General features: G+C 42.2%; 1 protein-coding gene and 2 long non-coding RNA genes across 4 annotated transcripts in view; 2 read left to right on the top strand and 1 right to left on the bottom strand.

The window, feature by feature from the left end:
• Positions 1-22,722, bottom strand: part of HS6ST1 (heparan sulfate 6-O-sulfotransferase 1) — a 271,992-nt gene that overhangs the window by 227,715 nt on the left and 21,555 nt on the right. The gene's annotated exons all lie outside the window — the stretch shown is intronic.
• On the top strand, positions 167-21,573 carry LOC122455659. Its single transcript, XR_006274024.1, has 3 exons — positions 167-177; positions 15,257-15,263; positions 21,421-21,573. It is a non-coding gene; the product is annotated as an uncharacterized LOC122455659 (long non-coding RNA).
• Positions 7,181-15,248, top strand: LOC122455660. The gene is made up of 3 exons (XR_006274025.1): positions 7,181-7,217; positions 8,444-8,511; positions 13,872-15,248. It is a non-coding gene; the product is annotated as an uncharacterized LOC122455660 (long non-coding RNA).

The raw sequence follows: 22,722 nt of genomic DNA, 5'->3' as shown, positions 1-22,722 counted from the left end.
TTGAAAAAGAGTGCCACATAAAATAATGATGTCATCTGCACATATAGCACTTCTCAAGTTCAAATCATCAAGTACTTTACAAAGGAAATAGGTATTATCATCATCATTTTAAAAACTGAGTTACAGGAGGGAAACAATTTGCCCAAAGCCACCCAAAATAGAACCCTGCTCTTCTGAGTGCCAGTCAGGTGCCCTATCCCCTGAGGCAGAGAGCCCTTCATGGTAACTTTCCCATTTTATTGTAAATATTTATCTAACACAATGACCCTCACATTAAAATAGGAGACGGCTAGGAGAACATGCAGTAGAAGATCGCAACATTGTCAGAATGATGCTAAGAGCAAGATTAAAAAGCAAATAAATTTTAGACACAACGTAATACCTGATCAGAGATACCAACTCTATTAGTCCAATATACACACTTAATTAAAAATGATGCAGCCATCTGTTCAAAAGTGTGCAACTTTAATTGATCATCTCAGTTTTTCTGCTTGGTAAGCAAACAGGGCTAGAGCAATCTTTTCCTGTACAGCGTGAGGAATTAAGGGACTCATAACGAGAGACTTTTCTGAGAGAAATAGTTTGGCAACTTGTCAAGTGTTGCATCGATGGTACACTCAGAGCTAATTATATTAAATTAGTATTACTTAGCCATTCCTATTCCCCTCTCTCCTATACTCAGCTAGTTATCAGAATTACCTAGGTTCCATTAAAAACTAGCAGGCTGGTTATTAGAATGAAATTAAACCAAAAAACAGAACTCTGTAAGAACACAAAAGCTGCCATACTGGTTCACACCATGGTTCATCTTGCCCAACATCCTGTCTCCAACGGTGGCCCATACCAGCACTTCAGGGGGAAGTGTACAGAACAGGGCAATTCCAGTGTGATCCACCCATCTTCCCTTCCTGGCATCTGAAAATCAGAGGTTTAGGATCACTCTGGGGCATAGGATTACACCCAACAATTTTGGCAAATAGCCATTCAGGACCTAGCATCTATTAACTTACCCCGTTCTTTTTTAAAACCCAGTTATACTTTTGGCCATCACAACATCCTTTGGCAAAGAGTTCCACAGGTAACTTGTGTGTTGTGAGAAAAAGTAATTTAATTTGTTTGTATTAAACTTTCTACTTACTAATGGGAGACCCTGTTTTTTTCAGGATTTTACAGACCGCTATCATTTCCTCCCTTAGTTATCACTTATCTAAGCTAAACTCCAAAAATCATTTAAAAAACATAATAAATAACTATTTATACATTTGGGGTGGGATTCCCAAAACTCAGCAACTTCAATGAGAGCAGGGCCAGGCCAAGCTAAGTGCTTCTGAAGATTCCACCTTCTAAATTTTTCCCCTAAATAATTCAGTCAAATTTGCTAACAGAAAAAAAAAAAAAAACTGTGCATGGACAGTCTCAGGCCAACATAAAACTGTATGGTCCAGCTTTAAATTCCTGAAAACAGAGGTTTGCAGTCGAGTTGCAAGAAAACTAAATTATAGCAGCTGTAGGTCCATTGGGACCTATGAGTCAGAGTCAGTGGGACTCTGCATGGGAATTAAGAATCTATGTTGAGCGATCCTTTTTTGCAGGATAGGAGTCTGGGGTCTGTTGAGGGGAGGTGGGAAATGTGTTTGCTTTTCTCACCTTGGCACCCTCATGCTGCTCACCACCCTAGTCTCATTGCCACTAAACAGTGGAATTTGAACACCAAATATCATATCTGGTGTATCTATCTATTGGCAAGGAGGTATTTTGCCAGTGTAGAATAATAGTCATGCAGTGGTATTTTTCTGTGAGGGAGGCAAAGTTTCAACATGGATCACATTTTCACAGCTGAGGCACTGAACACTGCTATTCATAGTGAAGGAATATTAGACCTTGATCTGTAGTAATACTGCAGTGGAGGATGCAAGCCAAGAATATATCTTCAAGCATCAAAGGCACCTGAACTGCCATGACTTAAGCATATTCGTCACTTTAAGTAGCGGCTTAAAGCTAGGCATATGCAAATATGTTTACAGAATCGGGGCCTTAATTTGAATTTTTATTTATGTATTATATAAAATATCACTGCTCACAAGTTTTCAATCTGAAAAGCTGATTTCCATTAGCTCCATCTTTGAACAAGGTACCCCACAGAAATATTCCGATTGTTTGTACCTGATAAGTTTATCTCAGCCAGCAAGCTAAACGTGTTTGCTGCCCACTCCATGTCAGCATAGGATGTCTTGCCATGTCAATCCACAGGACCTTTATAGTGGGGAAGTGTGTCAGTGACTATTTGTTTCAGCAAGGAGTTGGCAATGATGGGAAATGCAGCCAATTTAATTTAATAGAAGGGATTTGCATCATGACATGCAGTTGTCCATTAACAGAACAAACCCCCACCCCCTTTTCCCATTTGGCAATTGCAACAAATCTTCCATGAAAATACATTTCCTATAATGTTCTAGTCATGGTTGGCAAGAGCTGCAGCCCATTTCCATAAAGCCACCATGTGGAAAATTGCCTTGGCTGTTAAAATGGACTAATGTGAAGGAATTTTTAAGAAATGTTGAAAGCATCAATCTTTTTTTTTTTAAATCCAGTTTTCAGAATATTGTCAGGTCACCTGCCAGCATTAAGGCAGAATCTCTGAACAGAAGACAGGAAATCAAATGGCTTTAAAGGAAAAAATACAACCTTCACTCAAGCAGAACTTATATGATGTTTACAGAGGAAATGTACTGAGAAGAAAAGACTGGAGAAAACTTATGATTGCAACCCTGTACTCACCAGATTTCAAACCTCTTACTGGAGCTACTGAAGGACAGAGGGTTGGTTCTGGACTCTAGGCTCCCCCAAAAGTTAGACCCCAATTTTGAAGACCAGTGCATTGGCTTTAATAGGGCTACTTGTATGCTTAAAAGTAAGTAAATGCGTAAGTGTTGGCAGGGTTGAAGCCTGAATTTCTGCTCTAATTGATTTCCATGAATTTCAGTGAAGTTACACTGATTTCATGCCTGTGTCTCTGTGGAAGTTCAGATCCTTAGTGTTTATTTGAACTTATTTAAATTTTCCCATGCACGTGTGCATGCACACACTGGACTATTTCCTTCCCCACTCCATTTCCTCCATCTCCCACCACAGGATGAGATTTCACTGGAATAGGAAGGCACTGCCTAGATTTGGCACACTCCTACCAGGATGTCCTGCTGCTCTATTCAGAATTTCACATGTTCCAGGACTTCTTTGGGGTCAGAGCACCTCTAAAATGCATTCCTCCCTACTCCTGGGGAAACAATGGAACTCAGGAGATTTGAAGACGAGAGCCAAAAGGATTATCAGCTCTGCTGAGATCCACAGCTGGGTTTCATAAAAGCTTAAGGGTACGTCTACACTGCAATAAAACTCATGAAGCTGGCTCGTGTCAGCTAACTCAGGCTCACGGGGCAGGGCTGCAGGACTATAAAATTGCAGTATATATTGCTCTCGGGCTGGAGCTTGGGCTGAGAGATCCTGTGAAGTGTAAGGGTCCAAGAGCTTGGGCTCCAGCCCGATACCGAACATCTACACCGCGATTAAACAGCCCCCCTTCACCCAATCCCCACAAGGCCGAGTCTGCTAGCAAGGGCCAGCCGCAGGTGTCTGTCTGCAGTGTAAACGTACTTACAGAGAGCACAATCTCTAAGACCTCGTCACATCACCCTTGATGCTTCAATACTTTTCCAAAAAGAAAGGGCCAAAACACACACACTGCAGCCCAGCACCCATAGCTCACCCACAATTATATGCATGTAATGGTCAAGCTTGGGGGAGGTGAGGGCCCGGTAATCAACGCACTTGGTAACGAGAGATTTGAATTTTTAAAAAAATTAATTAATACATTGCCCTTTTATAGCACTTACCCTCCAAAGACGTTACAAGTCTCTCATCAACAACTCAGTACCAATGTGGACACAAGAACAAATGGGTATAAACTGGCCACCAGGAAGTTTAGATTTGAAATTAGACGAAGGTTTCTAACCATCAGAGGAGTGAAGTTTTGGAATAGCCTTCCAAGGGAAGCAGGGGGGGGGGGCAAAAGATCTATCTGGCTTTAAGATTAAACTCGATAAGTTTATGGAGGAGATGGTATGATGGGATAACATGATTTTGGCAATTAATTAATCTTTAAATATTCATGGTAAATAAGCCCAATGGCCTGTGATGGGATGTTAGATGGGGTGGGATTGGCGTTACTACAGAGAATTCTTTCCTGGGTATCTGGCTGATGAATCTTGCCCATATGCTCAGGGTTTAGCTGATCGCCATATTTGGGGTTGGGAAGGAATTTTCCTCCAGGGCAGATTGGAGAGGCCCTGGAGGTTTTTCGAACTCAGTCCAGTTCCTCTGTAGCATGGGTCACTTGCTGGAGGATTCTCTGCTCCTTAAAATCTTTAAACCACGATTTGAGGACTTCAATAGCTCAGACATAGGTGAGAGGTATTTCACAGGAGTGGGTGGGTGAGATTATGTGGCCTGCGTTGTGCAGGAGGTCAGACTAGATGATCATAATGGTCCCTTCTGACCTTAATATCTATGAATCTAACTCTGGAAATTGGGAACAACAGTATTATTGTCCACATTCTACAGACTGAGGAATTGAAGCAGACAGAAATTAAGGCCAACATTTAGGATGTTCCCTTTCTGGATGCTCAAAGGAGACACACCTCGAGTCTGAAAGCGCTGAGCAGACACTGCTCCCAGTGATCTTGGAGAACTCCGAGTACTTAACATCTCTGCAAACAAGGCCCTAGGTGTCCCAAGCAGAGCAGTCAAAAATGGACATGCCCAAAATGAGGACACTCTTGAAAATACAAGATCACGCACAGACAGATGTGACAGAGCAGAGAATAGAGCCTAGGAATCATCAGCTCCCAGCCGCCTCCTGTAATAATCCCAGATCACATTCCCCTCTCTTCTAACAATAAAAAAAAGTGATTAAAAAAAAAATTGAGAGAGCGCACGTCCTTCCTACATTTAAAAACATTTTGTAGTTCAGTCCTCTTCCACCAGTTCTCTCTTGGATGCGGCTGCTGAGCTTAAATCTGTGTCTAAAGAAAAGTATCTGGGAATGCAACAATGAGGTTTCTGATTCTTTCTTTGTTCCTGTTTGCCCAAGAAAAATGAAAAGGTACCTACAGTCTATTGACTATGAACATAAAAGCCACTTGTCTCTGTCTCTCTCCAAACTCCATTGACATCTCCTATGGAACAAGGACTCTGCTCCATTAACACTTCAGACAGTCTGTTTTCAATTCCTGAGAGGTAGCAAGGGGAGGGCATGCATGGAGAAGAAGGAAGCAGCTGAGACGGAGTGTCCTGCACACAGTTAAAAGAATCAATGTGTGTGGTTTTATAAAGATAGTGATTTCCTTCTTGGGTAATCTTTTCAATTTTTATCCCTCCTGTGTGAAAGTTTAGCACATTCAGGGTCACTGAGCAGCTAAAATATCATTAAAGAAAAATCCAACCTTTTCCACTCATCTGTGTTTCCTATAGCCACTCTGTTACCTGTCTCCCCGATTTATGGCTCCTGCACTGCCACCGTGATTAAAGAAATAATGGTTTGTTTTCATTTAGACTTAGGTTGATTAGAATAAAGTTGGAGGAAAGGCAGAAAATAAACTCAACAGATTAACAGGCTGCTTAAGGGTCCACTAATCGTTTCATCAAAACGTTGTGTGCTGTAAACAGGAAGCTGCCTTACAGCGAGAGGTTGCTTGTTCTTCTACTCGTAGATTTCACAACAGGAGTGCAGTGCAGTCACACAGTACTGCAAACAAAAGCGGCGAGAGCGAGAGATTTTAATTGGCGGACAAGAGTCACAGCACAGACAATTGCTTCACCTTAGCCACTCTCCGTTTCCTCGTTACCTGAACTTATAAATCACAGGTCTCTAGGAACACAAGTTAATTAAAATCAGGAAATTTCATTGTCTTCAGTCCTGTTCAATGTGCCCCCAATGGCTAAAAGCAGGAGTGAGTTCTCCTTGTCTAAGAGACAAATAGCCACCAAGTTTTAAAGAGGCTGTAGAACTCCAAAGAGCAAAGTCATGTTGGCAAAGAACTCTCAGCCTGGAGCTCAACTCAAGAGAAGCGAAGTAGCCCACTGGCCAATGATTCAACAGCACACCAACAGTGATAGAGGAGGAGAGAATGAAGTCTAACAGAAATGGGGTCCCATTACATTTGGGAAAGGGGGCACCCCACTTGCTCCCCTCACAGAGAAGAGTGGGAATCTCCATCCCCAGAAGTGATCAATATGGATTTATGGAAGTTAGATCCAGGATCTATGCATCTCCCCACAATTATACTGCATATTGTGATTAGTTGCGTTGCAAAGCATGGGAATCTGGAAGTTAGTTTTCATGAGCTCCGCTCTTCAATTCTCTGCTGTAAATATTCCTCCCCCTCACTTTCTGGCCCTGTGCAGTGCCCTGACCTTTCCTCTAGATAGATTAGCACACTTCTTAGTCAGCGTCTGTTCCCTTTGGGGGTAGGACAGCTTACCAGGCTGTGGGTATTTTTGGCTGAAAGGGCACTTAGCTGGAAAACATATAATTTTCACCACACTGTAAACAAAGCCTCAGCTACCAACAAATCTGTAGATTCTACCATGCTATTTGATGCATAGTCCTTCAAATCTGGAGAGAGAGAGAGAGAAATATTCACAGCCCACACACAGTGCCAGATCCTCACCTGGTTTAAGTCAGCAAAGCTCCATCCATTGGAGCTAATCCAATTTACACCTGCCAAGAATTTGGCCCTATGATTTTTTGCCAGTAGTTTTATATGCATGCACTATAAGTGAAAGCCAGTTTTCACCAAGCAAAACTGCTTCTCCTCTCTCCAAAAATCAAGCATTCCATAAGAGAATGCTGGAAAACAAAGCATCACCTTGTTAATGAAACTGTTTTTTTGGAAAACTCCAGGAAAATATGGAAACGCTTGTTTCATGCTGCTCTAACAGAGAGACACACGGCAATGGAGCAAAAGAGCAGATGGGATAGTGCAGATAACTTTGCAAAGGTTTTCACGCACTGTATTCATTACACTTGGAAAATATGTACCGTGCAGAAAAAACTACTAAGCCAAAGGGGTGTTTCCTTTCTTGTTTATGTTTTTTAAATCATTCGCAGTCATTTGGTTATAGAAGATAAACCACACTTCCTGAGAGGTTGCAAGCACACAGTAAGCTCGTTATATACTTGTGGTTATTTTGTTGTAATAATCGCCTCCTCCAATTTAGTGAATGTGGATCTGATGCTGGCCCTTTGCAATTCCCTAACCAGCTGCTCTGTGCGTGCAGAGCAGATATATTAGCTACCTTGAGTGCCAATGAATGTTACTTTCCCTAACTTTGTGCCAATCTCCAACGAAGACCATTCAACCAGTGGTTTTGACTTCATAGTTGCTGCTGAATTTAAGGAACAAATTTAAGTCTCCTTAAAACATATTTTAAAATATTAAGAAATACTTTGAGCAATCTAGTGCATGCACGTCTATACACGCAGGCATAGCACTGGAGTTGTGACTAATGCTAGAAAACATTCTAGACAGACCAAAACAAATACATAATGATGATTATATTGCACGTTACATTCTTATGCAAACTACAACATCATGAGTACAATGAGGTTACAGTGAAACATGTAAAAGTTAGGAAATGCAAACACAGCTGTTGCACTTTCCCCATATTACCCCTGCACAGGGGTTGTGTTGAGGAAAAGAGAGACGTGGACAGAGCACTACTGCACTCCAGTTGTGCTCTGCTGGTGTACTAGCCTCTAGTCTAGTGGAGGAGAACTGCCCCAAAATTAGGGAATCACAAGCAGTGCCTTTGTATTTTCCCTTCTCAGCTGCACCCAGCTGACACCAGACACAGCTGAGAGTCTGGCCTATAGAGTAGGCAACTTTTAACTCAAAATAGGGGCTTAGAAACCAAATTTTCAAAGCAACATAAAAAATGCCTGTGAAATGGGCCCAGACCCTTATTTTGGAATATATAATCTGACACCAGCATAGCCGGGCCTGTCCTCATGTCCACTAAGCCGATGCGTGCATGCATTTTGTGGGCACAGTTTAGAAAGCAGTTTCACCAGTCTGGCCTGTGGAATCCACAACAACTGTAAAGGATTTAGTACAGAATTTTGAATCACGTAATTATGTACTTAGTAATAAATGTACTGCTCTTACAAGTCTTTAATTAGAACAAACATGAATTACCATGGATTTATTTTTGTAGTGTAACAGTATAGCCATACTTATGTATATTTTAGTCACTTGCAACAGAATTGCTCTAATGTACTTCCTTTTTTTGCACATAACTACAATAGATGCAGTGTTTAGATGGTGTTTACATGAACTTTATCCATTGCTTTAAAATATGATTAAAAGTTCTTAGAATTTCTTTTCAGTATGCAGACTTCCCTGGTAACAGACACACAGGTTGCTGTCATGCAGGATGAAAGTCTGAGAACATTTGGTATGTGAGATATGAGACACCCACATTTAATGATTCAGTCCTTTCTCCCTATTCTCTTGCCTTACTTTTCAACTCCATGCATTTCCCTCCTCCCACCCCTTGCCCCCCCATTGGCAAAACCCCCTTACTGCAACTCTAATCTTATTTTAAAAGGACACATTCAGAAATACTAACATTCTATACACGACTCCCATAAATAACCAGAAGCGATTTCTCAGCATCTTTCCTCAAAGCAGGGCTTGAGTACTACATTTACCAGGAGCAAGTAGAAAGCTTTCCTCAGTGAGCATAAGAACTCAAGCCATGAGTTTCTGCAGAAGTGAAACTTTAATTTACAAACAAAGTTTCAGTTTCTAGCCCTTATAACTCCCAGAGTAACTGTCTAAATGTGAACCCAATGCAAATCAATGCAGTGTTGCCTTTCTGAGTCTGCAGCTCCTCCAATGACCTTGCTGCTGCTCGCAGATTTCCTAAAAAGATATAGAATGAAATTAACAAGATTCTAGCCAGTTTTAATCCCTACTGTTCAGAACCAAGTTACTAGGAACTTCTCTACATGAGAAAATTGACCAGCATAACTACTGCAGACTAAGGCTTTGTCTATACTACGCAGCTTTTAGTGACACAGCTGTGCCGCTATAGCCATGCTGCTAAAAGGCGTGCAGTGTAGCTGCTGTTTGTCGGCAGGACAGCGTGTCTGCTGACAAAGTGCTGTTCACACCGGTGCTTTTCGTCAGTAAAACTTGTGTCGTTCAGGGGGGCGGGGGGGGAAGGAAAGAGATCAAATAATGTCAACTGACCACTCAAATGACAGCCTATTATTTGACCATGGTCAAATATTGTGAAATATTCCAGCAAGAATGTCCTAATGTAAGCAGCAGCCTACCATTTTGATTGCTTCATGGTGCTATTCTTTCATTTTTTAGAACGTAAGAAAAATGTAAAGTTAATTTATTTTTTTTAATTAGGCATAAGTATCTCAGACTAAACCTACTGAAATCATAAAGACTTACTCTTTGTTTCTCTTTACTTTTCTAATAAGTTACTGCTTTGAACTATTGGACCATTTTTGACAATATTTAACCGGTCAATTGACTAATTATTTTTGAACTGGTGAAATGCTCAATCCTAGACAAAGCTATTCCATGATAGCTATTCTAGAATAGTTCCCCTTACTGATACTATTCCAAGAAGAGTGACTTTATACAGAATAATTACTCCACTCGCAAAGCAGACTAGTTATTCCAGAATAAAATCACTGTTATTCCAGAATAGAGTGTCCATGTGATGGAGTTATTCCAGAATAACTAAATTATTACTGGAATAGCTATGCCAATCAACCTCTCCTCACCCCAATCATGTAGACAAGAACTACTGATTCATGCTGCTGCTTTGAGGAAACTATGAGTAGGAGCACAAGTAAGTATTGCAGTTGGGCACAAAAAAGATAAACCAAAAAACAGAGGCTTGGGAAAGAGCATGGGTTTGTCTCCACCTCCATCACAGACGCCAGGAGGTGCAGAAGTAAAAGGGAGTGCTAGAAAGATTCCCTCTTCCAGAGACTGAGGGATCAATGTGAGCAGATTCCTACTAACACAGAGGCCTATAGGTAGGATATCCTGCTCAAGTAGGGATCAGGCATGATCAGGGAGCACGGTACTAGGTTTCTAGCACTGCTCCTTCACCTTAATAACCTTTTGTATTAACCATTTGTGACGGGTTCAGTCACAAAGAACCCCTTGGGACTTTCACCCGATGTGCTGGAATTACCTCTGGGCCCGTTTTCCCTGCCAGCTTGGGACTCCAGAACCCTGCCTTGTTGAGCCAGACACGCTAGCCTGCTGTAACACAGACCCAGATCTGGTCCATGCCCCCAAAGCTGCAGACTTTAACCAAAAACTGCTCAGCAGGTCACCTATCTCCAGCACCCAGAAACCCAGCTCCCAATGGGATCCAAACGCCAAATAAATCCATTTTACTCTGTATAAAGCTTACAGAGGGTAAACTCATAAATTGTCCACCATCTATAACACTGATGGAGAGATATGTACAGCTGTTTGCTCCCCCAGATACATCTCACTTACTCTGGGTTAATTAATAAACAAAAGTGATTTTATTAACTATAAAAATAGGATTTAAGTGGTTTCAAGTAATAACAAACAGAACAAAGTAAGTCACCAAGCAAAATAAAGCAAAAAAACACGCAAGTCTAAGCCAAATACATTAAGAAACTGATACAGGTAATAGCTCACCCTCAGAGATGTTCCAAAATACACTCCAGCAACCACACAACAAAAACACTAACCCAGGAACCTATCCTTGCAACAAAGCCCGATGCAACTCTGTCCACATATTTATTCAAGTGACACCATCATAGGAGCTAATCACATCAGCCACGTGATCAGGGGCTCGTTCACCTGAACATCTACCAATGTGATATATGCCATCATGTGCTAGCAATGCCCCTCTGCCATGTACAATGGCCACACCGGACAGTCTCTACACAAAAGAAGAAATGGACACAAATTTGACATCTGGAATCATAACATTCAAAAACCAGTAGGAGAACACTTCAACCTTTCTGGCCACTCAGTAACAGACTTAACGGTGGCAATTTTGCAACAGAAAAGCTTCAAAAACAGACTCCAATGAGAAACTGCTGAGCTTGAATTAATATGCAAACTAGATACCATTAACTTCGGTTTGAACAGAGACTGGGAGTGGCTGGGTCATTACATATTGAATCTATTTCCCCGTATTAAGTATTCTCACACCTTCTTGTCAACTGTCTAAATGAGCCAACTACAAAAGTTTTTTTTCCTCCTGCTGATAATAGTTCATCTTAATTGGCTAGTCTCTTACTCCACTTTTTCCATGTTCTCTGTATGCATATATCTATACATCTTCTTACTATATGTTCCATTCTATGCATCCAATGAAGTGGGGTGTAGCCCACGAAAGCTTATGCTCAAATAAATTTGTTAGTCTCTAAGGTGCCACAAATACTCCTGCTCTTTTCACAGACTAGACTTCTTCTTAGTCGGGGCCCAATCCTTTCCCTGGTACAGTCCTTGTTAGTTCCAGCTCAGGTGGTAACTAGGGGTTCTCTCACGACTGGCAGTCCCCTTTGTTCTGTTCCACCCCCTTTTATAGCTTTGGCACAAGGCAGGAATCTTTTGTGTCTCCAAGTCCCCCCCATCCCTTCTAAATGGAAAAGGACCAGGTTTAAGATGGATTCTAGTATCGGGTGACACGGTCACATGTCCTGTGAGTCCCCAGGCTCCATTCTTCCAGGGCTGGCCCACTAGCACCCAGGAAGGTTTGCAAGTAAACAGAGCCATTTACATACAATTGACCTAGTGAATGGGAGCCATCAAGCTTCCAAACCACCATTAATGGCCCACAATTTGCATAATTACAATAGGACCTCAGAGTTATACTTCATATTTCTAGGTTTCAGAGTAGCAGCCGTGTTAGTCTGTATTCGCAAAAAGAAAAAGGAGTACTTGTGGCACCTTAGAGACTAACAAATTTATTAGAGCATAAGCTTTCGTGAGCTACAGCTTTTTTTTTTTTTTTTAGTTTTTTTCCACCAAATGCATCCGATGAAGTGAGCTGTAGCTCACGAAAGCTTATGCTCTAATAAATTTGTTAGTCTCTAAGGTGCCACAAGTACTCCTTTTCTTTTTTCATATTTCTAGCATCAGATACAAGAATGATACATACATACAAATAGGAGGAATATATTCAGTAGATTTCAGAGTAGCAGCCGTGTTAGTCTGTATTCGCAAAAAGAAAAGGAGTACTTGTGGCACCTTAGAGACTAACAAATTTATTAGAGCATAAGCAATACATCCGATGAAGTGAGCTGTAGCTCACGAAAGCTTATGCTCTAATAAATTTGTTAGTCTCTAAGGTGCCACAAGTACTCCTTTTCATTCAGTAGATTATAAGCTTTGTAATGATATCTTACAAAAGACCTTTTGCATAAAGCATATTCCAGTCACACCATATTCACACTTATAAGCATATTTCCATAAAACATATGGAGTGCAATGTCACACCATTGACTAATACATTCAGCCTAGCAGGCATCCAGTAAAGCAAGCATTCAACGTCTGCCACAGAGAGTTTTGTTTGGGGGTAGGAAGGTTATTTGTCAGCTAACCCTACTGCTCCTGATTCTTCTGCCTCTGGGGGTCAGTTTCTCTCCTTTTTTGGATGGGAAATTGATAAGTGAAAGAGGTGAAGAAATCAAATAGCAACAACCTCACACTGCAAGTTCTCATGGGGAAGAAAAGAAAATGAAAGCGAAGAAGAAAAAAGTTCACCAATGTATGCAGCTTTTTCAGTTACTAAGCAGCAAGGTGCCATCAACTCCCCATGACTTCAATGGAACAAGACAGGGCCTATCATCAACAGTTCTGTTAACAACAAACAAACAAACAAACCCAAGATTACCTTTTTTTTTTTAAATGGGCTTTGGATCAGGTCTCTAGTTTCCATATCTCATGATAGAGTATGTTTTTCCACCCATTACATAGTTTGCATATCTCCACTCATTTCGATACTGAACGAAAATTCTGACAGGTTTCAGAGTAGCAGCCGTGTTAGTCTGTATTTGCAAAAAGAAAAAGAGTACTTGTGGCACCTTAGAGACTAACAAATTTATTTGAGCATAAGCTTTCGTGAGCTACAGCTCACTTCATCGGATGCATAGAACGAAAATTCTAACCTTTTGAATATGAACCAAGGGTGATACAATAATTTTGTTCCAGCACCAATAAATGGATTTAATTTAAAATAAGAAGACATGGCTGCAGGCACCAAATGCTGCTGCTGCTTCTGTTAGCTTGGACCGTGTCCTCCCACCCCCTTCCATGACAGGACTGTCATCTTTCTGCCAGCAAGGAGCAAACTGATCATAAAATAATGCTGGGGAGGAGGGGAAGGAAGGAGCAGCTGCTGTTCCATTTAAATACAAGACATACAGCAGGAGTCATAAAAAGAAAAAAATAGGTACATCATCTGTGTTTTATATATTTAACACCTGTAATGTACACTTAGAAATAAAAAACAAATTTAGTGCACTTTTACTATGTACTTGCACTGATAACTGAGTATCAAATAACTTTGTTGGACACAGTGATCAAAAATGCTAAATAAATGAGTGGCAGCTGTTTGACTCCGTTTCGAGCTGGGCAGTCAAGCTCCTTATCACCTTTTAAACTACATGTGCAGAAAGGGAATGAAACAGGACTAAATGCCATGAAATTTAAATAGGGCAAAGAAAGTTAGCATGATTAAATGTCTGAGAAAGATGAACTCCACTTACACTGGGCTTGATTTTCCTCACTTAGAGATGTTACTCCATTCGCTTCAATAGACCCATGCCTCATTCACACTGCTGTACACTAGATGAGAATCAGACCCATTGATCCATCATCAAGTAAAAGCTGGATGGCCTCAGGAAATCAAACCAGGCACCGGATTGAAGCCAAATGCCACCTGATCTGCACAGATGTGCCATGCCGTATGTCATTACGGCACTGACAAGAGAGTTCGCACATTGCGTATAAATGTTCCAGTGTGACTGAGGACAATTATTTTTAAATACAAAGTACTGGCGATTGTTTGCAAACAGACATTACAAATCTACAGAAAGGCAGAGGTAACATTAACAGTTTCTTCCAGTTCTGGAGTGTCCTAGCACATCAGCTTTGCCTTGAATTTCTCTGGGTCCCAGGTATACATTCTCTACTTCTTGTCTGTTAGGGACTTGCCCTGAGCTTGTAAAGTGCCCAGTACAATGGGAACCTGATCTCAGCAGAAGGCTCTACAAGCTACCATAATAGAGGAACAAGGAACAGAGTGGTCATCAGGTCCTCTTTGCAATGACTAGAAAGCCAGAGAACTTAGCATTCTTGGCTGTCGCAAACAGACCCATTGACAATTTGCCCCAAGGTTTGTAGACTTGATGTAACTTCTCCATTCACCTCCCATTCCTCTGGGAGCGCCTTTTGACTCAGGCTGTCTGTTTAAGGATTGAGCATGCCAGCCAGGGGAGTCCTGAGCGATAGTAAGTAGTCTTCTGACCAGTCCATCATCATCATGGCTTCTCATGCTAGCTTCTTGCTCCTGGCATCATCCTGCTTGTGTGTTTATGACACCACCGTATTGCCTGAATGGCCCAACACTGCTTGAGGACCATGACACCTTCCACCGCTTGCACACTTGGATGTGCAAGTCCACCAGGGAATCAGTCCAGGAGACCAAACGAGTTCCCAACCACCACAGACTTGCAGAGGAGGGAGTGCTGGACTGTAAGAGTAAACACGATCTCAGACCTCAGACCCGTATACCTCTTTTGTGTCTTCTCTGGCTAAAGATAGTACTTTCCCTTCATTTTCTAGAACTCTCTAGCTCATTCATGAGATGGAGGAGGCACTCTCCCTTTCAAAGAGTAATGAGGGAATACTAAAGCCATAGCAAAACAGGGGGCTTTCAGACCCCTACTCCCAACAGTGCCTTGCTTCAGGTTTTGGCCTGGATGGATGCTTCCCATGTTGGCCAGTCTATCTACCTGGGCCCTAGCCAGATGTGGTGAAGCCAACTGGTGAACTAGAGCATGGGTCACCTCCCATCTAGACTCCTTAAACATGCATTTGAGAAGGTCCACCAAGGGCACTATTGCTTGGAGAAAAGCAGGGATACTTGATCTCCTTATCTGCCTTCAGTGCAGGAGTCTAAGGGTTTGCTTTGAGGGACCCCTCTCCCTCTCAGGTCCCATGGGATTAGCTAAGCAGGAGGGGACAGTCACAGAATGAATCAGGCCTGATCTTTTGTGACATATGCTCCACTCTAACCCCACTGCCTTTGCCATCACCACAGGTGTGCTTCAGCTGAGCTTCTGTCGCAGTATGAGGTAACAAACAACAACAGCGAGAGAAATGACTGCAGGCAGAAGGGCAACGCTGACTGACAAAATTCTAGAAACCAGGCAAGGAGGGAAGAAACCTTTAACAAGGCAACAAGGAGCAGAGGCCCAGATTCCAGACCGATAAGCTCCCCGCAGAAAGGAGAATGTGGTGCATTCATGCACAAGTGGAGTGACACCTGTGTGGGAAATACACATCAGACCTTTGCTTATCCCATGGGACATCCTGGCACAGTAGGCTTCATACTTAGGGCTTGTATGCAGTGTAGAAAGAAGGCTGCTGGTTGAAATTAGGCGCCAAATTTGGGTTTACTAAAATCTAACACCAATAGAAATAAAAAAATCTTTATATTCTGGTAGCAGTCAGCATTGAGCCCCCAAATCTACCAGGCCCATGCCAATCTCAGCTGAGGTTTCTTTGAAGCAGTTTATCGCATCAAACTTTCAAAAAAGCAGATGATACAGGGAGTCACTAAACAGAAGAATGTGTCCTCTAACCCTGAGTGGACAGCTGCTTTATGTAGACTATTGCCCTTTTGAATTGTTCGTAGGCAGCAGAACACAGAACACATTTAAACCCATCTCAGTCATTACACATGCATACACACACACTTTAACAATACTGCTGTATCCGCTTAGTTTCTGTCAATGATGAGATACCCTCTCACATTATGCCATAAGCAAATCCCTATGGAAAAGGTGGCATGCTACATTCTGAAATAGTCTCTGATGGTGTCTATAAACTGCTGTTCATTTCATTTTCACCCACTCGCCCCCATCTAACACACTCCTTATTTTCCCAAAATGTCAGTTTGCACAGGAGAGCAACTATGTTCACATTTGACAATCCAATAGATTTGCTGTCTGTGTTTGACTGAACCTTCAGAAACTTTTTGGAGCATTTTACCAGCATAATTAAATGCTGCTATTACAGATACTTTGGACAACACATTTATAACAATACATTTCATCCTCATCTGCCACAAAAGTTTAGAAATTCAAGTCAGCATTCTCCAGTAATTAATACACTTTTTTAAATGGGATACAGCCCTTTTTTGCATAATTCTATTGCTTAAATCAAGCCTCTAGCTATTTGAATCACATAAACATGACTCCAGCTTACATGTTTTGAAGCAAAAACCCCACAAACTTTTGCTCCTCCCCAATTTCCATTTTAAAAAGAAAACAAAAATCTCTTATTTATGAAGTGTCATCACTACCTGCTTGTCATGCACCTGCCTCATTCGCTATTCAAAAGCTACGCTGACCCTTAAACCACTGGAAAGTACCTTTGCTGCTTCTTGCTAGCAATTACACAGTTAATTGTAAAAAGAAAAGGAAGACTTGTGGCACCTTAGAGACTAAAATTTATTTGAGTATCACGAAAAGCTTATGCTCAAATAAATTTGTTAGTCTCTAAGGTGCCACAAGTCCTCCTTTTCTTTTTGCGAATACAGACTAACACGGCTGCTACTCTGAAACAGTTAATTGTCTATCACCAGGGCCTTGGGGGCTAGATTCTGCAAGATGTTGAGCCGCCCCCCTCCATACCAAGTGATGGGAGCTCAGTGCCTTGCAAGGTCTTTCCCAGCTGCCTCTCAGAACAGAAAGATTCTAGTTCTGCTGCAACCAAGAGGGTTTTGCTCAAAATGATGTTCACAATTCAGATTTTTACTATTTTCCCCAAACTTTTGGCACGTGAACAGAATCCATCAGAGTTTCACAAATACCAAACTTCTGGCACCTCTTTGTTTAAATAAATAGCGTGAAAGTTGGACACAGACCAGCAAAATCCAGGAAACAACAACATGTCTGAGGTTGCATCACAAAAATGTAATTGAAAAACACAGCAACCTTACTGGAAACATGCAACACTAATCCACAGTAAGTGCAAGGACAATGGAGACTCTCAACCAAGGCACTGAGCTACATGCTGCACGGCTGGTGCCCTCTCAGTGGTTCTTTATTACTAGGATGCAACCGGATGCGTGACATAAACCTGACATATTCACACAAGGTCAGACAAATATTGCACAGGAACATCCATCCTTTACCAGTGGAGCCATCTGTTCCATATCGTGGGTTGCCATGAACAACCCAACCCTCTTTTCCATTGCAGAGATGGGAGTGCTTCTGGCCACCCGGAATCAGATCAATGTTACAATAGCCATGTTCAGTTTGACATCAGATCTCTTGAGCAGCTGGCTGAGAGAGAGACAGTGAACTGCCTTGGCTCTGAGCAGTTCTACCACTTCAAGAGCTATGAAGAGAGGACTAGAAAATGAAATCTTTTAGTTGGCCTCTCCTGAGAGCACATGCTGCAACTGTTATCCATGCTTGGATTACATTAATAAAACACAAACTAAACCAGACTTTCCTCCTATGTGGCTAAGAATCCTATGATAGGTTCACTTAGCGTCCGTGGCTTTAAGCCAAGTAAACCAATTCTCTCTCTCTCAGGTTGTAAGGCAGGCTAAGTTTACAAGATTGCGTCTGTGTTAGCAATTATTATTATTATTGGTGTGAAGAACTGGGGAGGGGAAAAAGGGAAAAAGTTCTCTGCCCTAGGAGAAAGGAAACCAAGTTGATGAATATTGGTTTAGGCTCCATAAAAAATTTGCACCTGCTCTTACTCTGTTGCTCTGACAGCACATCTCCTGTCACGGATGTAGAGTTCTGGTTTTAACTTGAAAGACTCCCAGAGCCTTTGAACCCTTCCCCACTAGGAATAGGAAGATGGTAGCCAGATGACCCAGAAATACAAGAATTTCACAGGTTTCAAGGGCTGCTCTAGCTGCCAGGACAGGTTTACAAAAACAACTGTCTTTGTAAACTCTCTTCAGAGATGCTACTAGCCTTGCTATGCTGCTTCTGGGAGGGGACAGGAAGGCCAGGTAACACACAGCTGTCCCCCTGCTACCCGTGTCCTGAATTTTCACTTTGAAAGTCAGGTCACACTACTGCCACTCTGTCTGATTGAGACACCGATTATAAGTGACAAGAAGCTGAGCAGCAGCATTTTACATCCCTTCTGTTATAGAGCCAGAGGGATTTGATTAGTGGAAGCCAGAATTGCAGACCATTATTTTCCCACACTGCTATCAAAAACAGGAAGCATCACAATGGAGATTATGCATCCTGTACATGTCTTCCCATCACCTCCACTGCTTTATCCATAAAGGACAAGAGAGTATGTTGGACACAGATACAGTGGCCGACTGATCAAATCAGAACTCAGTCAAGGGATCTGTATTACATCACAAAGCAGCATGCAATCAGGTGGTTCATTCTCCGTGTCTATTCAATTTTTGGGCACTCTGCTGAGAATTTAAAAGGAAAAAAAATAATAAAAAGAATAGGGATGCCGGAAGTGCCATATTGGATGGTTACACTTGTGGAGTGGACATCCGTCCTCCGAGAATGGGACTGATATTACCCACCAGATGGTTAACAGCTTTCAGTCATTACTAACTTGGTCTGCATTGATCCAATGACCTGGGGGTAAAAGGCTCCATATCCACCGAGGCACCAGTCTTGGCTTTGTGTAGCATTCATCTTCAGCTACCCTAGCTTCTCCACTCCCTACCTATGTGTAGCACTCATCTTCAACTACCACTCCTTTGTTCCCCCTCCTCCATTGAGTCTCACCAGCCCCATGCTGAGAGGAATTAGAGAACAAACTTTTCAAAACTTGCCCATAACTTCCCCACACACACACACACCCCTCCAGGCTCAGAGGTTTGATTTAAAAGGATGGCTTCGAAGCAAGTGAGCTTTTAGGGCATTCAAATGGGGCCAAAACAACTAAGGCTTTGTTTTGACTTGCATCATCCGCCAGGGTGTAAAATACTGTACTTCCTTGCACTGTAGTTTCGGCTTTTGCTGTTAGTCACATATTTAAGACTGTTATAAATGGGAAGGGGTAGGGGAAGGCCAATAACCAGAGTTAACTAGAATAACCAGCTCCTGTTCTGAACTGACTTTTTATACACTTGCTGAAACTCAGAGCATCTCCTTGAGCAAAAAGAAAAAAGGAGTACTTGTGGCACCTTAGAGACTAACAAATGTATTTGAGCATAAGCTTTTGTGAAGTGAGCTGTAGCTCACGAAAGCTTATGCTCAAATAAATGTTTTAGTCTCTAAGGTGCCACAAGTACTCCTTTTTCTTTTTGCAAATACAGACTAACACGGCTGCTACTCTGAAACCTCTCCTTGAGCAGCAAGTCTGTATCCTTATGTGCAGAAATCAACCGGGATTCGAACTTGGAGACACTGCTGAAACCCAGCAGCTGGGTTTGTTTGAAAGTAGGGTTATTTGTAGTCCAACCCATGGGAGGTTAATGCTCTCTCCTTCCCCCTCCCACCCATATGACCTGCCCAGTGGCATCCCAGAGACCATATCACTTAGAGAAGTTTCCCTTTCCTCTAGGAATTGAAGAAGTGTTTATTTATACAAACGCTTCTCTGCAGAATCTATGCAGCAGATCCTGATGCTTATGAAGATTTAACAGAAGATATCTTTGGAATCCCTTAGTTGTTATGAAACATGTAACTTTTATGTGAGGGTACTTGTGCTTTAAAGGGACCATGTAAAATCAATTTCAGAATAATCCGGGTGCTATTACTAACAATGGTATGGAAATCTGTTTGGATTTAATGCATCAAACCGTGTCCTTAAACGGTTTAAATATTAGCACAAAACACCTACAGGACCCTCATGAAAATGAGGCAATGCTTATGAGGCTAGTCCAGTGAGCAACATTTTAAATATAGCAAAAAGGTCAAAGGTCCTCAGATACTTTAATAGTTCAGTACCTGAGTAGCTCCACTGACTTCCACAGGAAAGAGGCTCTCTCTGGTCCTGTTACTGTCAGCACTGGGTAGGCAATAGTCCACCAAATCCCAAAATCAACATGCACAACCCAGTAGCCCCTTTTCCCCCTGCTTCCATCAGCACTCACTTGCAGATTTAGGACTGCCCAAAACTCAGCCAAAAGAGAGACCTCTCACAACAATCCCTAATAGTCTACAGAGCCAGGAAACACCCAAGGAGGATGAGGGGATCCAAGCTGCCTGAAATGTTTTGAGGAGCAAGTGTCTCACTTACAACTCCGTAATGTTTAAGGATTCCATCCTTCAAAGTCTATAAAGGTTTCCATTGAAGTGTTACACTGACAACAGACTCTTTCTTCACAGCCAACTACTATCCAAACATAGTATTCTGCAGCAGAAGGGAGGAACTATTCATCATTCAGAAAGGTGCTAGAGTTTTATAAAATTACAGCTGTATTCTTTTCTATTGTGATTTATGATATCATTACTGCCCAACTACACCTCAAGTGTCAACCCCTCCGGTACCAGCAGCAAGAGGACAATAAGGAGAACGACTCCTATTAGGAAACACTCACACTGGAAAGCCAGGGCGGGGGGAGTGTGGGGAGATCATTTCCAAATAGAAATGGTGTCACAGTGGACAGCAGCTTGCAGCAAGGGATTTAATTCCACATTTGTTTGAGGATACTTGGAAAACTGATTTGGGAAAACTATTTATAGTATCAGATTGATTCTTCCCCCAGTCCCCTCACTATGGGGCCCATTCAACACTCACCCACATGACAGAGCCAGAGGCGACACCTTGTTGCTCCCTAAGGTACTGTCCTGCCCTCCCCTTACCACCCAAATTAGATTGGGGATGAAGCATAATCTAGCAGATGGGGCACCGGACTGGGAGCCAAGCAGACCTGATTTCTAACCACACATCGCCCCCTCTGTGACCTCATGCAAATCGTTGAACCTCTGCCTTGGTTTCCTTATCTATAAAAAAGGATACTTACTATCCTACATCAACAGAAAAGAAGTACTTGTGACCTTAGAGACTAACAAATTTATTTGAGCATGCTGGGGGGGGGGGGGGCGGGTCGCATAACTAGGACAACAACACGGGAAACCTCACCTGGCCTGGACACGGAAAGGATTGACAGATTGATAGCTCTTTCTCGATTCTGTGCGTGGTGGTGCATAGCCGTTCTTAGTTGGTGGAGCGATTTGTCTGGTTAATTCTGATAACGAACGAGACTCTGGCATGCTAACTAGTTATGTGACCCCCCCGAGCATGCTCAGATAAATTTGTTACTCTCTAAGGTGCCACAAGTACTCCTTTTCTTTTTGCAAATACAGATTAACATGGCTGCTACTCTGAAACAAGAGAAGGGCTGTGCCATTCAAAGTCCACGCTGCCTGGTACATAGGAGACTGAGGCTCCTCCTGCTCCCTTTCTTTGGGGTGTGCTGTGCCCCTGAGGCCTGAAGCAGTCCCTGCACTCTACAGAACGGCAGTTCAGACAGCTTATAAAATTTGCACTAAACAGCTAAAGAAAACAAGCACCCACTCACATTACCTGGCATTGTTTTAGGAACACAAGAGCTGGCTGTGCAAATAACCTGAACCCTGCCTCACCACACTCAAATACAGCACCCTAGGAACCTGCATGAGCAAGTCAGAACAGAGCACTGGTTAACAGGATTTTGCGTTCACCTCTCTCATGTAGCCAATGAGGGCAGCACTCTAACTTCTACAACCCCAGAAATCCATAGTTATTCTAGGTTTCAGAGTAGCAGCCGTGTTAGTCTGTATTTGCAAAAAGAAAAGGAGTACTTGTGGCACCTTAGAGACTAACAAACTTATTTGAGCATAAGCTTTCGTGAGCTACAGCTCACTTAATCGGATGCATTTGGTGGAAAATACAGTGGGGAGATTTATATACACACACAGAGAACATGAAACAATGGGTTTTATCATACACACTGTAAGGAGAGTGATCACTTAAGATGAGCTATTACCAGCGGGGGGGTGGGGAGAAGGGAGGAAGAAAACCTTTAGTGGCAATAATCAAGGTGGACCAAATCCAGCAGTCAACAAGAATGTCTGAGGAACAGTGCGGGGGGGGGGGGGGGTTAACATGGGGAAATAGTTTTATTTTGTGTAATGACCCATCCACTCCCAGTCTCTATTTAAGCCTAAAGTTAATTGTATCCAGTTTGCAAAATAATTCCAATTCAGCAGTCTCTTGTTGGAGTCTGTTTTGGAAGTTTTTTTTTGTTGAAGAATAGCCACTCTTAGGTCTGTATTCGAGTGACTAAAGAGATTGAAGTGTTCTCCAACTGGTTTTTGAATGTTATAATTCTTGACGTCTGATTTGCGCCCATTTATTCTTTTACGTAGAGACTGTCCAGTTTGACCAATGTACATGGCAGAGGGGCATTGCTGGCACATGA

Source organism: Dermochelys coriacea, chromosome 9 (genome assembly GCF_009764565.3).
Source record: "Dermochelys coriacea isolate rDerCor1 chromosome 9, rDerCor1.pri.v4, whole genome shotgun sequence".
NCBI classification, from domain to species: Eukaryota; Metazoa; Chordata; order Testudines; family Dermochelyidae; genus Dermochelys; species Dermochelys coriacea.
Note: the sequence above shows the minus strand (reverse complement) of the source record. Positions and strands in the feature narration are given on the sequence as shown.